The sequence below is a fragment of the Lissotriton vulgaris genome, chromosome 1_1 (genome assembly GCF_964263255.1).
Source record: "Lissotriton vulgaris chromosome 1_1, aLisVul1.2, whole genome shotgun sequence".
Taxonomy (NCBI): Eukaryota; Metazoa; Chordata; class Amphibia; order Caudata; family Salamandridae; genus Lissotriton; species Lissotriton vulgaris.
The window spans coordinates 976,565,213-976,584,442 of NC_141685.1; the positions used below are offsets into that span (position 1 = coordinate 976,565,213).

A 19,230-nucleotide genomic window follows, 5' to 3' on the forward strand; every position below is an offset into this window, starting at 1 on the left:
GTCTTGGAGAGTCAGCTGGCGTCCACTCGGACTCAGGCTCTCCTTCCCAGCCAGTCCTTTACGAGCTATGCCTGTCAGCAGCATGGGCGTCTTCTGAGCGTTCTCTGGGCCAGACTCTAGCCCTCCTCCTCATTACAGGTGAGCAGTAATCAGGCACTTGGGAAGCAGAGCTATCGCTGCTTTAACCGCCACCACCTTTATTTGCTGTCTATTGGAAAGTTTCTTATCTCCGCTTCGAAGGGGAGTCTCTTTGAACTGTTCTCGCGGTTACTTATAATTAAATCTACGGTAGATGCCACAACGGTAAGGAGTAGAAGCGTTCCACAGTGAGAGCTAAAGAAGAAGGGGAGGTCAGTGAGGAGCTCATCTCTCGTATGTCCGGCTAGCGGCCTCCATCTTTGCCCCGAGCACCATACGAGGAGCTCATCTCTCGTATGTCCGGCTAGCGGCCGCCATCTTTGCTCCGAGCACCATAGGTCAAGAATGTCATAATCAATGCAAAACACATAGTTAACATTGGAGGAATCTGAGACCTCTGAGATCACTGCGGTATCCCCTGACACATGCTGCACAAATTTACCACGTCTAGTGTAGTGTAGTTCCTATATTCCCAATAGGCTCTGTGCATTGGAATAACATATCCTATAGATTTGACGTAGGACTTAGGTCGACTAGATCTTTTCGAATATATTAGACTTAATTGTGAGTGCCAGCTAGCTCAGAGGTCACTAGAAACTTTCTAGAATAAACAAGAAGGGATTAGTTTCTGACAACTGCATAAACATGACAACTTTGTTTCCCTAAGAATAAAACTGATCTTCAGAGTTGTGGAAACAATAGATAGATATTTTACTCAGTCAATCGTGCATGCTTCGGTTCATCAGAGGTGCAGAGAAATAAAGAGACGGGCGTTTTCAATAAAAGGGTTTATTGAACAGGCTTCTTTCTCAAGCAAGTAAAGTGAACTGCTACAATCGTAATACTGGTTGCAAAGTATAATGCGTACAGTAAGAAGAGTATTATAAAATAATACTGTAAAAGCATTGTATGGTTCGTAGACCATAGATAAATACATACATAAATAAAAAAGGCTGAAAGTACTCAACTGGTGCTTCTAAAATACGTCTACCCCAATTTACCTAACCTAAGTCTAGTCAGAGGGAAGAAATAAGTGAGGTGTAGCATAGGTTTAGTTTTCCTTTTCATAGAAAGAAAGGGTGTCTATGGGTCTGGAAAATCAACTTAACATCCTTTAACTAGCAAAGGCTACTCATTAAAAAGAAACTAATCCTATATGTGACTCAAACACAACAGGATACTTCCAGGGTATAAAAGTACCCATCAGTTATCGTCCGATACCACCCTTTTTATCATCTGGGTCTCCTCACACCAAGGAGAAGAATCCTGCAGCCACTTGATGTTTAAAGTGAATGTTCCAGTGTTACTATTTGAGTTTAGGGGATATCTGGAGTGACAGTGTTCAGAAAACTGAATTGCAGTGCGTAAAGAGGTGTAAGTGAGAAAGTGGTGATATGTATAAAATTGGAGAGGTGAGAGGAAAAGGAATTTTAATAGTGGCTCTCAGGCTTCCAATGTATAAAATCAGTGCGAAAAAATAGCAGATTTAACAACTAACTACTATCTAAAATTAGTAGGTCAACATGTTTCAGCAGTAAGTGGACATTTAAGTGTCCGCTGCTTTCTCTACTGCAAGAAAACAAATGTGAAAATGCTTTTTTTACAACTATGTCACCTGAGTATCCTAGGTGCACATGGTAATTCCTCCAGGGTACTAGATGGTATCCAGAGGTCGAGAGTAGTTATGCCAGAATGCAGGAGCAAGGAAAGGAAAACAGGAAATTGTTGTCAATATTATTATATACAGCCAATTAATGCTACAAATGTTAATGAACAATATGTGTCATTTGTACACATATGGAGCCCATATATGAACTGTGAATCAGCTTACCTATTGGGTAGGAGGATAGGGCATCACCTCACCTGGCTGCGGCTCAGGTAAGTAGAGCACTGCCCTGATAAGAACAAAAACAAGAACAAAAATGAATGGAAACCAGGGATGTAGATCATGTTCTCCTGACTCTCCTTATCAGCTGAAGAGTAGTGTACCGAGTAGTGCCTTTGTCAAGTATTCATAAATACGAGTAAATGTCACTTGTGGGCATATCCTCTATTGCAGAAAGTATACAATGAGTTATACACAAGAAATCTTTCTTTCTCAGAGGGTCTCTATCCTTATATGCCCTTGTGCTCATATAAAAGCGCTTCTAACAAATGTGTTACTGTTGCTGTCAGAAGATCCTCGAGGCAGATGGACACTTAGTGTTTGTCGTAGATGCCAGAAAAAAGGGACACGCCTCTTTAAGAGAGCGTCAAATTCCATGGACATTCGCCTAATGCCGTGTCCCCTTAGCACATGCAACGATTTAGTACATGTCATGAAAACGCATTAGTAATTTACAGTAAGTGAATGCTGAGAAAACCCCAACTTAAAGATTCTCATATTATGTAGAGGTTTAACCCCTTCGCTGCGGCGGGTATTCCGCCGCAGCGCCAAAGGGGGGGGGGGTCTAGCGGCGGTCCCATGCTTCTGACGGAACCGCTCCGTCACGGCTCGCGGGCGAGCTGTGCTTGTGACGGAACGGTTCCATCACGAACCCGCCCGCCCATTAATCAGTCAGCGCAGGCGCGGAATTCGCACCGCGCAGGCGCGGCGAGCGGGCCGTGACGGAACCGTTCCGTCACAAGCACAGCTCACCCGTGGCTTGTGACGGAGCGGTTCCGTCACAAGCATGCAACGGGTTAATATTCTCTCACGCTCGACAAAACGCAGGGCCATGTCGAGAAGAAATAAAGTTGTAAACAACACCAAAACCGAGTGAAACGATCGCGTTTTGGCGTTTTCTCCCAAGCCCTGAGCGAAACAGATAAAGGCACTCTGGGCCCGAAAAGGGAGGAGAAAACAAGACCCATGGCTTCTTACCTGACCGTCTGTACTCCGGGCGTCCCTCCGAGCCGACTCGGGGAGGTTACCAGACGCAGGCCCGGACTGGCCGTTAAGGGCACCGGGCCATCCCCCGGTGGGCCGCATGGTTGGGGGCCGATTTTGGGCCCCTGGGGGCCGTTTTTGTTACAGGGCCGTTATGCTGCAAAAACGGCCCTGTAACAAAAAACGGCCGAAAATCGGCCCTGTCACAGAGCACGGTCGCACCTCTTCCCCCTCCCCTTTCCTCCCGGAGGGGGTGAGGGGGGCCGGCCGAGCACTTTGCCAGGGCCGGTTCTGGTTCCCAGTCCGGCCCTGACCAGACGGTCCATGGCTTCATTTTTTATTTAGGAAAGTCTCATCTTGATAGTGACGTACATGCGTGGTACGTAAGTTCTGGTAGAGGACAGTGGGAAATGTAGTCCTAACTCTTTCATTTTAAAAGTTATGCAACAATAAGTCATACTACGAACGGTCTATTAAATAGCTGTAAATAACGGTCAAATCAATTCAATTGCAGACATCAGTGTTACTATTATTCAGAAACTGCACACTGTGGCAGTCACACTGATATCTGCCAAACCGAATTTTGAAGCTTTTTACAAAAGGCGCCATCTCGATAGTGACGTCTGTACATCGTACGAATGTGGTTCAAAAGGACCGCGGGAAGAGGAATCTTAACACTTGTCATATAGCTTCCGTCTGGATGATGTTTTCAGCATACTCCAATGTATGCGTATAGATGTCAGGTGAAATTGTGGCCAACAGTTTACGTATTTCCAGAAAAACAATCTGGCACTCAGTCTGCTCGAGTCTGCAAAGCTCATCACTAATGTACATGGTACACATATAATGTGGCTTCAGATAAAGATTCTGACTTATGAATTCAAAAGGAATATTCATCATTTGGCAGCCACCAGTTTGACAAAAAGGCCGCCAACGCACTAAGTACCTCATGATTGTTATAGATGTTAATGTGGTAAGGAAAGTGTGCATATTAATCGCACCCAGAGAGAATGTAAGGAGATAGAACTATATCAGTGCCAAACAGCATGGGTGTAACTCGTCTATTAATATGAATATATGGTAGGTAACCCAACTGTGATATAGGCATGTTGATATGTTTATATGTTTATAGGTAGAATTAAGTGTACATAGTATGTGTTTCTACTTCCCTTAATTCCTGAATGATGACCTCAAAAAGCCTGGGAACTTAGACTGTATATCATAATTATAAAGTCATCTATGGAATGTCTTCATTTAGACCTTTCTTATCGGTATTCAATCTGTACACCCACTTTTGTTCCTTAGTGAATAAGTATTTACTGATGTCAGCTACATGGTCAGGGATGGAGGGTTGTTCTATCACAGTCCATGTAAATTCTGTGGGTCCATGGCCTACTTCTAAAAAATGACTCGTAAGGCGAGTTGCTTGTTTTTTGCATCGAATCGTGCTTTTATGCTCAGAGATGCGGATTCTAATTTTCCTTGTTGTCATACCAACATACTTGAGGTGACAAGGCATGTTATCAGGTATATCAAGTTTTGGCTATTGCAGTTGGCAAATTTCCTTTGTTGCCACGGACGGTTAGTCCCGATGTCTATACTCACTGATTTAGAGGTCTGGGGGCATGCCGCACACGTGCCACAAGGATGATGTCCTTCAACTGCCGGTAGATCCCAAAGTGGGCCAACTGCACGTGGGATCTTACTCTTTGGTCTCGTATGTACCAGCTTGTCTTTATGGTTGGGACCTCATTTAAAAGCAAACAAAGGAGGTGGTAGATTGTCAGAACTAGTGTTGAGAATGGACCAATGTTTCTTAATTATTTTCTGTACATTGTTCAACATTGTACTAAATGTATTGACAAATGTTATTCTCTGTTTTTTTTCTTTGGGGACTCCCAGTTCAACAAGGGATCCTCAATTGTTATTTGCAGCTCTTTTTAAAGATTGACGTACACGTTTCTTAGGATACTTTCTTGTTCTTCAGTGTTTCTCCAATGTATGTAAAAGGTTTCTTTTGTCGAGCAGTTTCGTTGGATCCGTAAGAACTGTCCGTATGGCAGATTGTTTTTCAAGGCCCTAGGATGACAGCTATCGTAACACAGTAAAGAATTACATGCCATTGTTTTTTTTGTATAATTCCGATCTGAGCCCTGTAGATGTTGCTGTTATCAGGAGGTCTAGGAATGCCAGCTGCTGTTTATCATGCTCCACCGTAAAGCGTAAAAAATTATTCCTCGTGTTCAACCATTGATGGAATTGTAGTAAATTTTCAGTTGTTCCACGCCACACGACAAAAATATCATCGATATAGCGTTTCCATGTCCTCAAAGAATCACGGTATGGGTTAGCAGGTTTTAAAATGTGTTCTTGTTCAAATTTGTGAACATAGAGGGTCGCTAAACTTGGGGCAAAAACGCTTCCCATGCTGGTCCCTGATGTTTGCAAATAAATGGTCTCTTCGAACCGGAAAAAGTTTTCCTTCATCACCAGGCACGCGAGGTTCATAATAAAGTGCACTGGAGTTATGGATTCAAGGTCTCTTTCATGCAGAAGAGTTGCTATCACCTCCTAAGTATCGTCCTGCGGGATCGAAGTATACAAGGATTCAACGTCGAATGACACCAGTGGATCATTTGTGGTGTCAAGATCGATGTCTGGAAGTATCCGAAGAACGTCCTTAGTGTCTTGAAGGAACTTTGGCATTTCTTTTACCATGGGGCGTAAAAAGAAGTCAACGAAGGTTGACAAGGGTTCTAAGATTGAACCAATCCCTGATATTATGGGACGTCCAGGGGGGGGCTGTTGCTTTTTGTGGACTTTCGGAAGTACTTAGAAGTACGGCATGGTGGGATGGGTAGTCCGTAGATAGTGTGCTTCTTGTGAAGTGATCCATCCTTCCGAGAGTGCCTCCTCTACTATGTGTCCGATGGTGTTAGCAAGTCTATCTGCAGGGTCTTCTGTTAGTGGAAGGTATGATTTAATGTCCTGCAGTTGTCTAAGACATTCGGTGCGGTAAGTAATGGTATCGAATAAGATCATTTCTCCGCCCTTGTCTGCTAGTTTTCTGGTCAGTGAGTCATCTGCTGTGTGACTGCGGAGTGCGTTCTGTTCATTTTTAGGTAGATTGAGGAAAGGCCGATGTTCTGTTTGATAAAGCCTCATCACATCACTCTCAACCGCTTGTTCAAATGTCAAAACTTTCGCCGGTAGGCCTGCTGTGGGCGGATTGAAGGTTGATGGCCTTTTGAGGCCTGTGTTGTTATCTGTTATGCCTTCACCTTCCTTGGCATTGAAGGTGAAGACATAACAGACAACAACACAGGCCTCAAAAGGCCATTCAACTTCAATGATGAGGCTTTATCAAGTGGAAGTAGCCATGCCTGTATTTGGACTGGATGGGTTATGTCTAAACATGGGTATGATTTCTATACCTATATAAGGGCAATGTGAATTATAGCTATATAATGGCATGAATCGGTAAATTACGCTTGGATTCTAAAATGCTACAGAACACGCACTCCACTTTATTATGTTCGATATTACTAAATTCTAAGCATTTTTTAAACATATCTAAAACATGATGTGTAAAAACCCCTCCCAAAATGTCTGAAAGACACCACCAGCCATATGAACCCTTCGCCCCCGGTCACCTTGCGGCCGGGGTGGAAAAGCGGCGGACGGTGTTTACATCCGCTGCAGTCCCCCCCGCCATTGTAATATGGCGGGGGGAAATGGGTGGCGGCCGGTGACAGATGTCGGGCGGATCGCCACCGCCTGCATGGCGGTGGCAATCCGCCCGACATCCTAATGGGCCTCTAAATCTTCTAAGCTGGCAAAGAAATCGTCTACCACAGTAGGTGAAAGTTGGACCACTTCATTAGGTAAACCAATAGCACAAAAATGTGAAGCATCGCCGTCAGCGTTAGCCACATTAGCAATGTTCGTCGGAGATGGAGATGGAGCTGGTACCTGTGTGCCTGTCGATCCACGTATCTCACCGTCAGCAGATTGCGTCTGTGAGATCTCAATGAATGCCGTCATTAGGATTGGTAGCCGCTGAGGACAACACGATGCATGGGCCATTACTGAATCAAGCAACGCATCAACATCCATTGGCAGTGCTGATGGAAGTGTTAGACAGACGTCCAACATGCATTCTTCTCCACAAAGCAGGCATCGTAGGACAGGTAGGATGCAATCTTGCCAGATTGGTTACAATGATAGGAACCACGTGGTATTCAGGTATCTTAAGCGAGCCAGGTCTAGGATCATACGCTCACGACACTTCATTGCCAGGAGAGTGTTCTCTATGGTAATCTGAGTATCGCTGCTTACCGTCCGGCCTTGCCTTATTGGAGCAGAAGTAACAAGATTAGTATTCCTGCTATGAGTCCCAAAATGAGAGGCAGGCCGCCGAACAGAGTTCGCTAAGTTTGGTAAAATGCCGAGGACTGCTTTAAATGGTGCTAACCGTCCCGAAAAAACTGTCTTAAATACATGTACAATACCACTGGTGTCAGACATGTTTAAGATACGACCTAACATTTCTATGAAATGTATTGGACAGTTTGTGGATAAAAGGGCATGTATCTCTGTAGAGGACCTTGCAACTTGTAGTTCTCACGTCTCTTTGGACGAGGTCAGTGGCACTGTTTTTTGTAAAAGAATGGCTTTCATTCTGCTTAAAGTATCAATTCGAATAGAAGAGATGTTCAGTGGAGGCCATAACGGCAACTCCCTGTCTGTCTTAGCTTTAGGAAACAATACTTGCATACAAAAAGTGACCCTGGCTGACACAGTTACGAGATAGGCTATTCCTGGCATCATTCCACAACAGCTGTGATCATTCAACATTATACAGCCCCCCTTAGAAAGCTGCCTAAAAATTGGATCTATCACTGCTGCTGGAGAACCTTGCAGGTGGCAGGATAAGTTGTTCAAAGAACCTTCACAGGCTCCATGTAAATTAATACCCTGGCATAAAAGTGTACCGCTTAGTGCGCTCTTACATTGTGTACCACTAAGAAAGACTTCTTTTCCCCCACTCCAACATTTGTGTGTGAATGGTAATTTCCAGGTTGACTTTATGTATTCCTTACCCATCCTTTCCTGCACGGCCACTGGTATATGTTTCAAAGACCATTGAAAATTGAAAATTGTGACAGGCAGAGTGATTATCCCGTGTAATATCCATTCTGTTGCAGGTTTTTCTGAAACAGTTAATGGTAATCTTTCCAGTTTTTCAATGCTCAGCACCGTATAGTCTGCTCATCTTTATGCCAAAGTGATTTGTTTATCTGCAAGGTTACATACAGTTTTGACAACCCGCAGTTTTAAATGCTGATTAATATTTAATAAACATGTGCATGGTTTGTTTTACGGAGGACGGCACGTTTCACAATGGGTAGTCATCGTTGACGTTTCCAAATTTTGCAGTGTTTTTAAATGGTCCAAAAATAATAGGAAATGATTGGAATTTATGCCATCCCACATTCCAAGCGAAACAGCGCCAATATTGAGGGGTATAGAAATGCTAAGCCCCCTGACTCTCTTCACTCTGCAAGGCCTCCGTGAATGTATTTGTTCCCCTTGTCAAAACGGTACTGCGGTGTTAAATGCACTTAAAATGTGGCACAAGTGCCCTTGTGTTCACGTGACACGGATTCCGTTCTGCGCCCCCTCCTACAAGAAGCTTCACATGCAAGGACATTGACTCCCCGCCACCTGCCAGGAAGCGGAAACCTGGCACTCCCTCAACACATAAGCACAGCCTGCAGATTTCTGAACGAGCCAGAATCAGCCGAGCGGCACCGTGCAGCCGATGAGGAGTGGGAGGGCGGGGGCTGCCTGCGCATGCGCGCCACTCTGCAGTTTCGTTTTGCCGAGCGCGAGCCCGGAGAAGAGAAGTGCCGCATGAAGTCCCGGGTCCCAGGAGGGGGCCCGGGTGAAGACCAGCGGGGAGACTGCAGGGCCCCCATGCCTATGGGGAGAGCTCTGCTTCTTGGTAGAGTGGCAGAGGAGCTCGAGTGCTCTGCGGGGCTCCCTTGGCAGATGGTGCGAGCCCGAGTCCGACTCCGGTGAGGTAAAGGGAGGGCTGTGTGCCGTGTGCCGTGTGCCTGTATGTGTGTGCCTGCGTGTGCATGGGCGCACCTGTGTGTGTGCGTGCATGCAGAGGGGTGGGGGCTGGCTGTGTCTGTGTGTGAGCAGGGGCTGTGAGTTACTCTGCGCAAGCGCGGCTCAGACGCGCGCTCCCGCGGTCAAAACTGACTGCAAAAGCGCGCGTCTGACTCGTGTCTTCATTCCTAAATACGGGCGACAATAGGTCTAAAGCACACACCTTCAATGCTTACGCATTTAATGTAGGTCTGCTCGACTTAAAAAGAACGTTGAGGTGGGCAATTCTTGTTTTCTTAAAGTTGAATTTATACCCTTCAGAGGCGAAGCCAAGTATTATTGTGTTCACCCTGTTCAAGTGCCTGTCCAAATCATCGTCTGTTAGATAGATGTCATCGACATAAGATAATGCCTCATCATCATACGTTTGTAGTAACTCTGTTACTCTGGCTGAAAATAACCCTGGACTATTCTTGAATCCTGGGGGAGACGACAGAAGTGACGCTGTGTCCCCATGATTGAGAAAGCGGTCAAGTTCCTGCTTTCAGGTGCAATGTTTTGACAAAAAAACTGTTAGAAATATCTAATGTAGTTTTATATTTTTTGCGCACGATGTTAATAATCAGTGCTACATGGTGTGCATTTTGTACTGCAAAGGTTTTGCAACAAGAGTTTAAATGTCTGTAGTGCAAAACTAGACGGTATGTATTGTCTGGTTTGGAGACAGGAAACAAAGGATTGTTCATGGACGAGGCGCATGTTTCATTCACCCCTTGGTATTCAAGTTGATCTAATATCTCCTTGACCTGTTTTTTAGCTTCTTGCTTAACTGGATACTGCCTCTGTGCAGTAGGTTGAGTTTTTAACTGGATTTTATGGTGAGGGGAATCCTCATCCCATCCTACATTATTTTTATATAGTGCTGGAGCCTGGGCTACAGACCATTTTCTGGCATAGGTGTATTTTAAGTGAATTGGAATATGATTGGAAAAGGCTGGCATAATGATGCATTCGCCGTGTGGGCACTCCCTGACAAATTTTGGTGGCCAGTCTTTTTCAGCTAGAAGAATGTCATAACCCTTAGAGAGCTTCTCCCAAAAGAGTCCTCTTATTTTCCTAGTTATGTCCCCCTCTATCCGGAGCGTTACTCCATATAACGTATGGGGTACACTAACCCTGGTGTCGGCAGTTACAACTCGAATGTACTCATTCAAGTCCAATGTCTCCAGATGATCCTTCAAGATCTTGCGAGCTATGGTGACTTCTGCTACGATGTCCAGCATTGTCTGGGCCCACTCCCCGTTCTTGAGTTGTGTTCTCAAGATCCTCGGCATGTCTGATTTTTAGACCTGCTACCTTCTTTTTGGTGAATTGGGTTTTCTTATTTTTTGGAACGTGTTGATCGTCTTTGGACTTCACGCGTTCTTCCTTGCGTTCTGACCGCCCTCTTCTTTCCGATTTCAGTGAGGAAGTCTGAAAGGTACGAGAGGAATGTGTATCAGTATCTTGATATTTATCAGATTTTCTCAAATTATTCCTGTTCCTGAGGTTATACCTCTTTTCAGAAGGCTCCTTTTGAGGAGACCTACCTCGGGACTGAGAACGTTTCTCATTAGAGGTTTGTTTAGTATTTTCCCACTTCCTTTTGGGAGTAGTGAGAGTGTTTTTAATAAAGACCTTTTCAGGTCTTTCTGTTAGTTGGGGCTTTACTGGTTTCCCACCCAAACTATCTCTACCTAGTTCTTCGTAGGATTTTTCAATTATTCTGGCCAGTTCATATGGTTGCTCAGTTATATCAATTTCCCTTATTTTTTGGAGGATCACCACTGATGCTGCTTCACCTTTAATATTAGCTAATATTATAGTTGAGACCTGTTTGAAATCTTTCAGTAATTTCATACCCAGATTTAAAGCAGGCTCTGCCCCGTATTTATTTTGAATCTGTTTCAAGACGTCTGGTATAACCGCCATAGAATGAACACCATGTGTTTTTGTGTAGATTGCAGCAAAGACTGTACCCCAAGTGTCACAGTCCTCCAGGTGTTGTGCGATCCCCATTGGTAAACAGATTGTTAAAATTCTGTGTTTCTCATGAGGTGTACTGTCAGGAAATACTGCCTCAATTTGAGTAATTTTTGGCGCTATCCAGAATGGAATTTGTTCCCTTTTTGCGGGCAATTTACCAATGACTGATTGTATAGTCTGTGGTGTCATTTTATTTGTGTTCCCCTGGTGAGGGGTTTGTTGTGGAATCCTTATAGGAGGTTGGACTGTTTGAACCAATTGTCTATGTATTTTTATTAGTTGTTTTATTTGAACTAATAGTTCTGCACCTGTCATTTCTTCAATGGCTGGATGTGGTGTAGAGCTGGCTAGTACCGGCAATGTTGTTCTTGGTCTACTTAGTCGACCGAGCCTAGTAATGTGATTTTGATGTTGTAGGGCGCCTTTAAAGCAGAGCTGGTGTTCTTGGTAAGTTAGTGGAATTTCAATGTCCTCGAAAGGAACGTATTCCAATGGATGATCCACTACTTTGTAGAAGTGAAACACATGTGATACTGCATTTGCTTCAGGGAAGATTATCCATGAATAGAATACCTCTGTCTGCCGATATTCGTGTGCTTCTATAACAGCAATTATCCTACCACCTCTTGATGATAGGCCATTTGTTATAAGCTTTATAGTGATGGTTTTCCTTAGGTTTTCCGGGATGATTATAGCATCCGGGTCGGTTTCTTGGAAACCTGTAATGATTAAGCCTGGTTGGGCTGCAGTTCTTGCAGTTCTTGCAGCTCTACCGGTTGTGTTATTGCCTGCCGGTCCACCGTTCCCGGTGTTGCTATCCGACATTTGGTTGACTGAAAGTTTGCAGACAAGTTTTCAAGGAAACAAAGATAAGGTGCACAACATTTTGGAACACTGTATCCTTCCACGTTGAATCAAACCAAAAACTAATACATAGGATTTTCATCCTACTCAGTAATGGCGTATATTTTATCCTTTTACCCACTCCAATTGTCTACTGGAGTATTTTACAGGAAAAAAGGGGTCTCTGTGAAAAGCACGACTGAGTTACTCTAGTATCTAGCATTAAATTAGTGCCTTACTCCACGTTGGTTCAGAAAAGGGGGTGGTGATGAACAGAGTGTCTGAATTAAGCAGACCACTCTTACCCAGTCCAAAGATCAGGGCTTGATCCATCACCGTTATTTATCTCACTGCCCCATCCCAGCTCAGAACCTGGCTATATGCAAATCAGTCTGTCCCTGGCCCAGTGCATCATGGGAACAGGGCAGACTAAATTACCAAGCCAATTCTTCACCAGAAAGGAGAACAGCTACCGGGGACCGGTTTCTGGCATTTCAGCCGTCTTCGGCCCGGCTTGCTTGAATCCTGATGGAGCAGTGAGAAAGGGACTCATGTCTGAGTATACCCTGCCACACCTATAGTGGCCAAAAACGATTCAGAAAAGGGGGTGGTGATGAACAGAATGTCTGAATTAAGCAGACCACTCTTACCCAGTCCAAAGATCAGGGCTTGATCCATCACCGTTATTTATCTCACTGCCCCATCCCAGCTCAGAACCTGGCTATATGCAAATCAGTCTGTCCCTGGCCCAGTGCATCATGGGAACAGGGCAGACTAAACTACCAAGCCAATTCTTCACCAGAAAGGAGACAAGCTACCAGAAACCGGTCCCCGGTAGCTTGTTTCCTTCCCAGTATAAGAATTGGCTTGGTAGTTTGGTCTGCCCTGTTCCCATGATGCACTGGGCCAGGGTCAGACTAATTTGCATATAGCCAAGTTCTGAGCTGGGATGGTGCAGTGAGCTAAAAAACGGTGATGGATCTAGCCCTGATCTTTGGACTGGGTAAAAGTGGTCTGCTTAATTCAGACACTCTGTTCATCACCACCCCCTTTTCTGAATCATTTTTGTCCACCATAAGCGTGGAAGGGTATACTCAGATGTGAGTCCCTAGCTCATTGCACCATCAGGATTCAAGCAAGCCGGGCCGAAGACGGCTGAAATGCCAGAAACCGGTCCCCGGTAGCTTGTTTCCTTCCCAGTATAAGAATTGGCTTGGTAGTTTGGTCTGCCCTGTTCCCATGATGCACTGGGCCAGGGTCAGACTAATTTGCATATAGCCAAGTTCTGAGCTGGGATGGTGCAGTGAGCTAAAAAACGGTGATGGATCTAGCCCTGATCTTTGGACTGGGTAAAAGTGGTCTGCTTAATTCAGACACTCTGTTCATCACCACCCCCTTTTCTGAATCATTTTTGTCCACCACAAGCGTGGAAGGGTATACTCAGATGTGAGTCCCTAGCTCATTGCGCCATCAGGATTCAAGCAAGCCGGGCCGAAGACGGCTGAAATGCCAGAAACCGGTCCCCGGTAGCTTGTTTCCTTCCGAGTATAAGAATTGGCTTGGTAGTTTGGTCTGCCCTGTTCCCATGATGCACTGGGCCAGGGTCAGACTAATTTGCATATAGCCAAGTTCTGAGCTGGGATGGTGCAGTGAGCTAAAAAACGGTGATGGATCTAGCCCTGATCTTTGGACTGGGTAAGAGTGGTCTGCTTAATTCAGACACTCTGTTCATCACCACCCCCTTTTCTGAATTATTCCACGTTGGGCACCATGTAGTGTAGTTCCTATGGGCCATATGTATCAAGCCAAATTGACTTCGTAAACGCCGAAATTCGCAGAGTTTCGGCGTTTGTGAATGCAATTTGGCCTAATAGTATGTATCAAGGAAATCTGCTTACAAAATAAGGAATCGCAAAATTTGCGATTCCTTATTTTGCGATTGCATTTAAGGAATCGCACATTTTGCGATTCCTTAATTGCAATGTAAGAAGCCAAAAAAATTAGCAAATTGGCCTTAAGGAATCGCAAATTACCACCAACTTCTAGTTGGTGGTAAGTTGCAAATTCCTTGAAAAATGCATATTTTTGCATTTTTCAAAGTGCCATGTGACGCACATACATGCCCTTAGGGCATGTATGTGCGCCACATGTGCACCCATGAAATATTCTCAATTTGCGATTAGCAAATTGCGAATCTCAAATTTCCCTTCTATTCCTATGGGCCTCCTGGCCCATAGAAATGAATTGGAAAGTGCTCCTTAATTGCAAATTCGCACTTTGCGAATTCGCAACTAAGGAATATCAAGAAATCGCTATAAAATTGCGATTTTCTTGATACATAGCAATTAGCGATTCTGAAATAGCGATTTCTTAACAATCGCTATTACAGAGTCGCTAATTGCTACCTTCATACATATGGCCCTATATTCCCAATAGGCTCTGCGCATTGGAATAACATATCCTATAGATTTTACGTAGGACTTAGGTTGACTAGGTCTCTATCGAATATATTAGACTTAATTGTGAGTGGCAGCTAGCTCGGAGATCACTAGAAATTTTCTCAAAAAAACAAGAAGGGATTAGTTTCTGACAACCGCATAAACATGGCAACTTTGTTTCCCCAAGAATAAAACTGATCTTCAGAGTCATGGAAACAATAGATAGATATTTTACTCAGTCAATCGTGCATGCTTCGTTTCATCAGAGGTGCAGAGAAATAGAGAGACAAGCGTTTTCAATAAAAGGGTTTATTGAACAGTCTTCTTTCTCAAGCAAGTAAAGTGAACTGCTACAATCATAATACTGGTTGCAAAGTATAACGCATACAGTAAGAAAAGTATTATAAAATAATACTGTAAAAGCATTGCATGGTTCCTAGGCCATAGATAAATACATACATAAATAAAAAAGGCTAAAAGTACTCAACTGGTGCTTCTAAAATACGCCTACCCCAATGTACATAACCTAAGTCTAGTATGAGGGAAGAAGTAAGTGGGGTGTAGAATAGGTTTAGTTTTGTCTTTGCCAAGAATCTAACCAAGATTTCTCTTAGGGTCTGATCAGCTCCGTACCTTAGTTTTAGAATGAAGGAGGTCTGGTATCTCTGTCTCTGACTCGATTTCCCAACACCCCACGAGGGGAGCTTGGAAACACTGGAGCTGGATTCTCAGCGAGAGAAAGGACAGCTTCTCTGTCAGTGCGTCAGCTGGAGCGTCGGCTTCCTTCAGCACTTGCTGTAGCGAGCTGCGTCGGGCAAGTAGATAGTTGAGCTGCTCCGAGCCACCACGTGTTTGCTAGGGCAAGTGTAGAAGTGTAGGCTTGAACAGGGGTGGGAGCACACTGCTTCACCTCCAGCAAGGTTCGCCCCTGGCATTGTGGTAAATGCAGTTTCAATTACTTGCTTTCTTCAAGAGTGTTCGAGTGTTTCGCCACAGTTGGCGCACATAGTGCTGATCTCTAGACACGTGTTTCTGGTTCTTTAACCGTCACAGTAGAGATTACAGTCTTTCAAATGTGGGGTTTGCTGAGTAGGCTGCCAACATCTTTCTCAGGTCAGGTAACTCTAACAGGCATGCGGGTGCTTCATCCATGAGCTCGTCAGCTCAATCACTCACAGGAGTACTATTAAACAGGAACAGGGGTGGGAGCACACCGCTTCACCTACCAGCAAGGTTCGCCCCTGGCATTGTGGTAAATGCTGTTTCAGTTACTTGCTTACTTCAAGTGTATGTATATTTACACCTTGAAGGTGCCTAGTTTGACATACAGTGCTAAACAACACTAGAGTTTTTCTTTCTAAACACTTCTGCAAAATTCCCCACCATGCCACAAAGTGCGCACTTTTAATATTTTGCAGGACATTTTTTGTGGTTAACCAAATGCTCATTAGATCCGCGACAATAACATTTTCTAACATTTTGATAATCAGTCTTAGACTTCCCAAAGTTCCTCTTCTCCTCACCAACATGTTTCCCATGAGATACCTCACTTGAAATTCAGTGGAGTAACGAAACTTGTGGGGGTCCTCCTGCAAATCACAATGAGGGACCCCCCACAGTGGCCCATCCCACCACTGTCCATCAATTAGTTATCACTAATCTGAATCTCACATGGGAGTCACAGAGGCCCATGAGAAGGGTGCGAGGGGATTTTTTTACGGGGTCTTTATGGCAGAACAAATGAGCTGTGCCCCCCAGAATGTGCATGGCATGTTAAATGTCACCCTCTTACAAACAGATGTTAAAAAAATAAAAATAAATCTCACTCCTTAAACACAAAGAGTGTCTTGTGTGTGAGTGCACGTCAAAATAAGTGCATAGAGGTTTGTTTACATGATCCTCAGCAGACGTGATCATAATGAGTGATTACAAGTGTCTGGCCATGCAGGTTATACCGCGAACATACAGGATCGTCATCAGCTAATTCTGATGATAATCACCGCTTCTCATGTTTAAACCGCTCTATCTGCGCTCCTAATACCAGTGCGAACGTTACAGAGTAACCGCGTTATCTAGGAATTGTTTCACTCAGCGTGCACCACACGTGTTGTTTTACAAGGTTATCCAGCTTTCACGCTCCCATGGTGCATATGTAGGACCCCTGAAGGGTTATGATGGGTGTGGGGGTGTTCTACACAGTGTAAGAGGGCAGCTGCAGGTGCCCACACGCCATAGGACGCACCTGATGCAACAAGTGCTCGGCTGACACAAGTACTGTAAATCAGAAGCCAGGTGTCCGAGATTGTTGGGCTTCTTCAGGAAAGTACACGGTGGTCAGTGCTTTTCCAGCACAGTCACCCTAAGACCGAACATTACACCCTCTGTCTGTGCTTCGCTGGTAGGTAACGTGCTTAGCGCGCGTACAGTTTACACTGACTGCTGATGACAATTCAGTCAGACCAGCCCTGGCCCCTGTCCACCGGATGCCCCACCCAAAGACTGAAGATCACACAGCTGCGCCGTGCGCAGGCTCAGCATGCCGATCTTCCTTAAAACACATATGGTCTTGCAGAGTAATTGATTTGTGTGAGGCCTCATTTGAGGAGCGGAGTGCTAGACCAGGACCAGAACTCACAAAAATCTTTATTTTTTCAATGTTTCCAAAAATTCCCCAAAAATGACATCTTCTGCCTCCTTCAGGCACGATTACATCCACACAAATGAGTGGTAAACTCTTGTCATTTGTGGCAACCACATCCTTTGATGACAGATTTTAACCTAGATGCTGAGACCAAACCAAGCTTACCCATATCTTTCACATGCAATCTATTTAATAACTGGTTAATGGTAGAGCTTTCTCTTCCAGAATCACTAGCCAGGAGATGACATGGAGGGCATATGAACAAGAAAATGACGAAGCGCAGTGTTATGCCAAAATTGGTAATGCCGCGCTCTGTCAGTTTCAAAACGTCTGAGTGGCACACATGGGGCTTCGGGGTAACTCTGAGCTTCTTGTGCAGAATCCATATCAAGAGATTTCGGAAACATAATTTTTGTTACCGGGGCTCCTGGTGCATGGACCTTGTAATATATGAGCAAGCATTGAGGTACGAGTTAACTTTAACACTAGGTCCCAGAGTTCAGACGGACCCTGTCTCATAGCTGTCAAGGTTTGAGATAGCTATGTGTGACATTTTCATAATTTCAGTGTAATTATGAGTGACATTTCAAGGACTATGAGTGACACTTTGTACCGAGCAAAATCAAGCAATGTAGAAGAGGGAAACATATAAATATCAGAAAGTACACCCATTTGAGTGATGTGAAACCCTAAGGAGATCTTAAAACAGCTGCAAAGCACCAGAAATTGAAGGGAACTAACCTAGTGCCCTTTTAACCTGATTGAAAAGTGACCACAGACACCCTGCATCAGGCAAGGTTCAGAAGAGTGAGACTGAGGCACATGTAGGTAACGGCCAACCAGGGCGCTGTTGTGTGTAAATTGGTATGTCCCCTTATGAGAAAATCCAGACATATGGCAGATGCTGACAGACCAAAAGAGAACTGGTTAAAGTTTGACACAGGCAACAAAAGGGGTGTGCAGTTTTATTTTTTGTATTAATCCACCATACATTTTGGGAGGAGGTGCGCTTCTTTATCAGTTTCCAAGATGAGGACAGATGCAAAAGTATTCTCAAAGGCTCAACCATCTTAGAATAGTTGTCTATGAACCTAGAATAATACTTGCTGAGACCTAAAAATGATCTCAACGAGTCTTTTTCTTCAGGTTTGGGAGCATCAGTTATGGCTTTCACCAAATTCAATTTAGGTTTAATACCTTCCTGACTAAGCACATGACCTAAATACTCTATTTCTGTTTTCAGAAATTCACATTTGTCCTTAGACACAGTCATACCTTTATCCTGCAATTTTCCTAAAACAGAATCTAAAATGTCATTGTGTTCACTTATATTATCTGCATGAATTAGAATATCGTCCTGGAATTTTTGTACTCCAGAGATGCCAGTGAACATTTTTTCCATGAGTTTCTGAAATACACTGGCAGAAGATGCCAGGCCAAACGGTAAGCGTACGTACCTGTATGCTCCTAGTGGAGTGATAAACGTGGTCAACTCTTTTGAGTCCTCATCCAGTTTGACCTGGTGGTATGCTGACTTGAGATCTATGATTGAAATATATTTGGAACCAGCGGTATTTGCCAAAATTTCTTGAACTTTGGGTAGGGGAAAACAATCCACCAAAATATTGTTGTTCAACGATCTCAAATCAGCACATAAACAATACTCTCCGCTTTTCTTTTTAATTAAAACAATTCCCGAAATCCACTTAGCTGAATCAGCTGGCTCAATCACTTCCTCTTTGACCAGTTTCTCTAACAAACTCTGCAACTCTTTACGAACAGATAAAGGTAAGGGTCTCACCTTGTGCCTAACGGGAATGGCGTATGATTTTATGTACAAAACCTTTAACACATCCTATTCTGTCTTCAAACAGTGAATCATACTTACTTAAAATGGAAGATATGTCATCACACATTTTTGGTTCTGAAGGAATAGAAACAATAGATATGAAACCTTCATCTAGAACAATAGGATCTTCTGCCCCAGGTTTTAAAATTATTTTCAATTTGGCGAGATCCCTCCAGCCTACTATATCTCTGCCACGTTCTACCACATATATTTTTGTATTTATACATCTACCTTTGATATTCAACATGTCTTCAAAATATCCAAACATATTAATATCGAACTCTCCAAATGCTTTAGGGTTTACATCTGG

General features: G+C 44.0%; 1 pseudogene; it reads left to right on the top strand.

Moving 5' to 3' along the window:
- The first annotated feature begins 17,363 nt into the window (after positions 1-17,363).
- Positions 17,364-17,567, top strand: LOC147748326 (U11 spliceosomal RNA; annotated as a pseudogene).
- Positions 17,568-19,230: the final 1,663 nt, after the last annotated feature.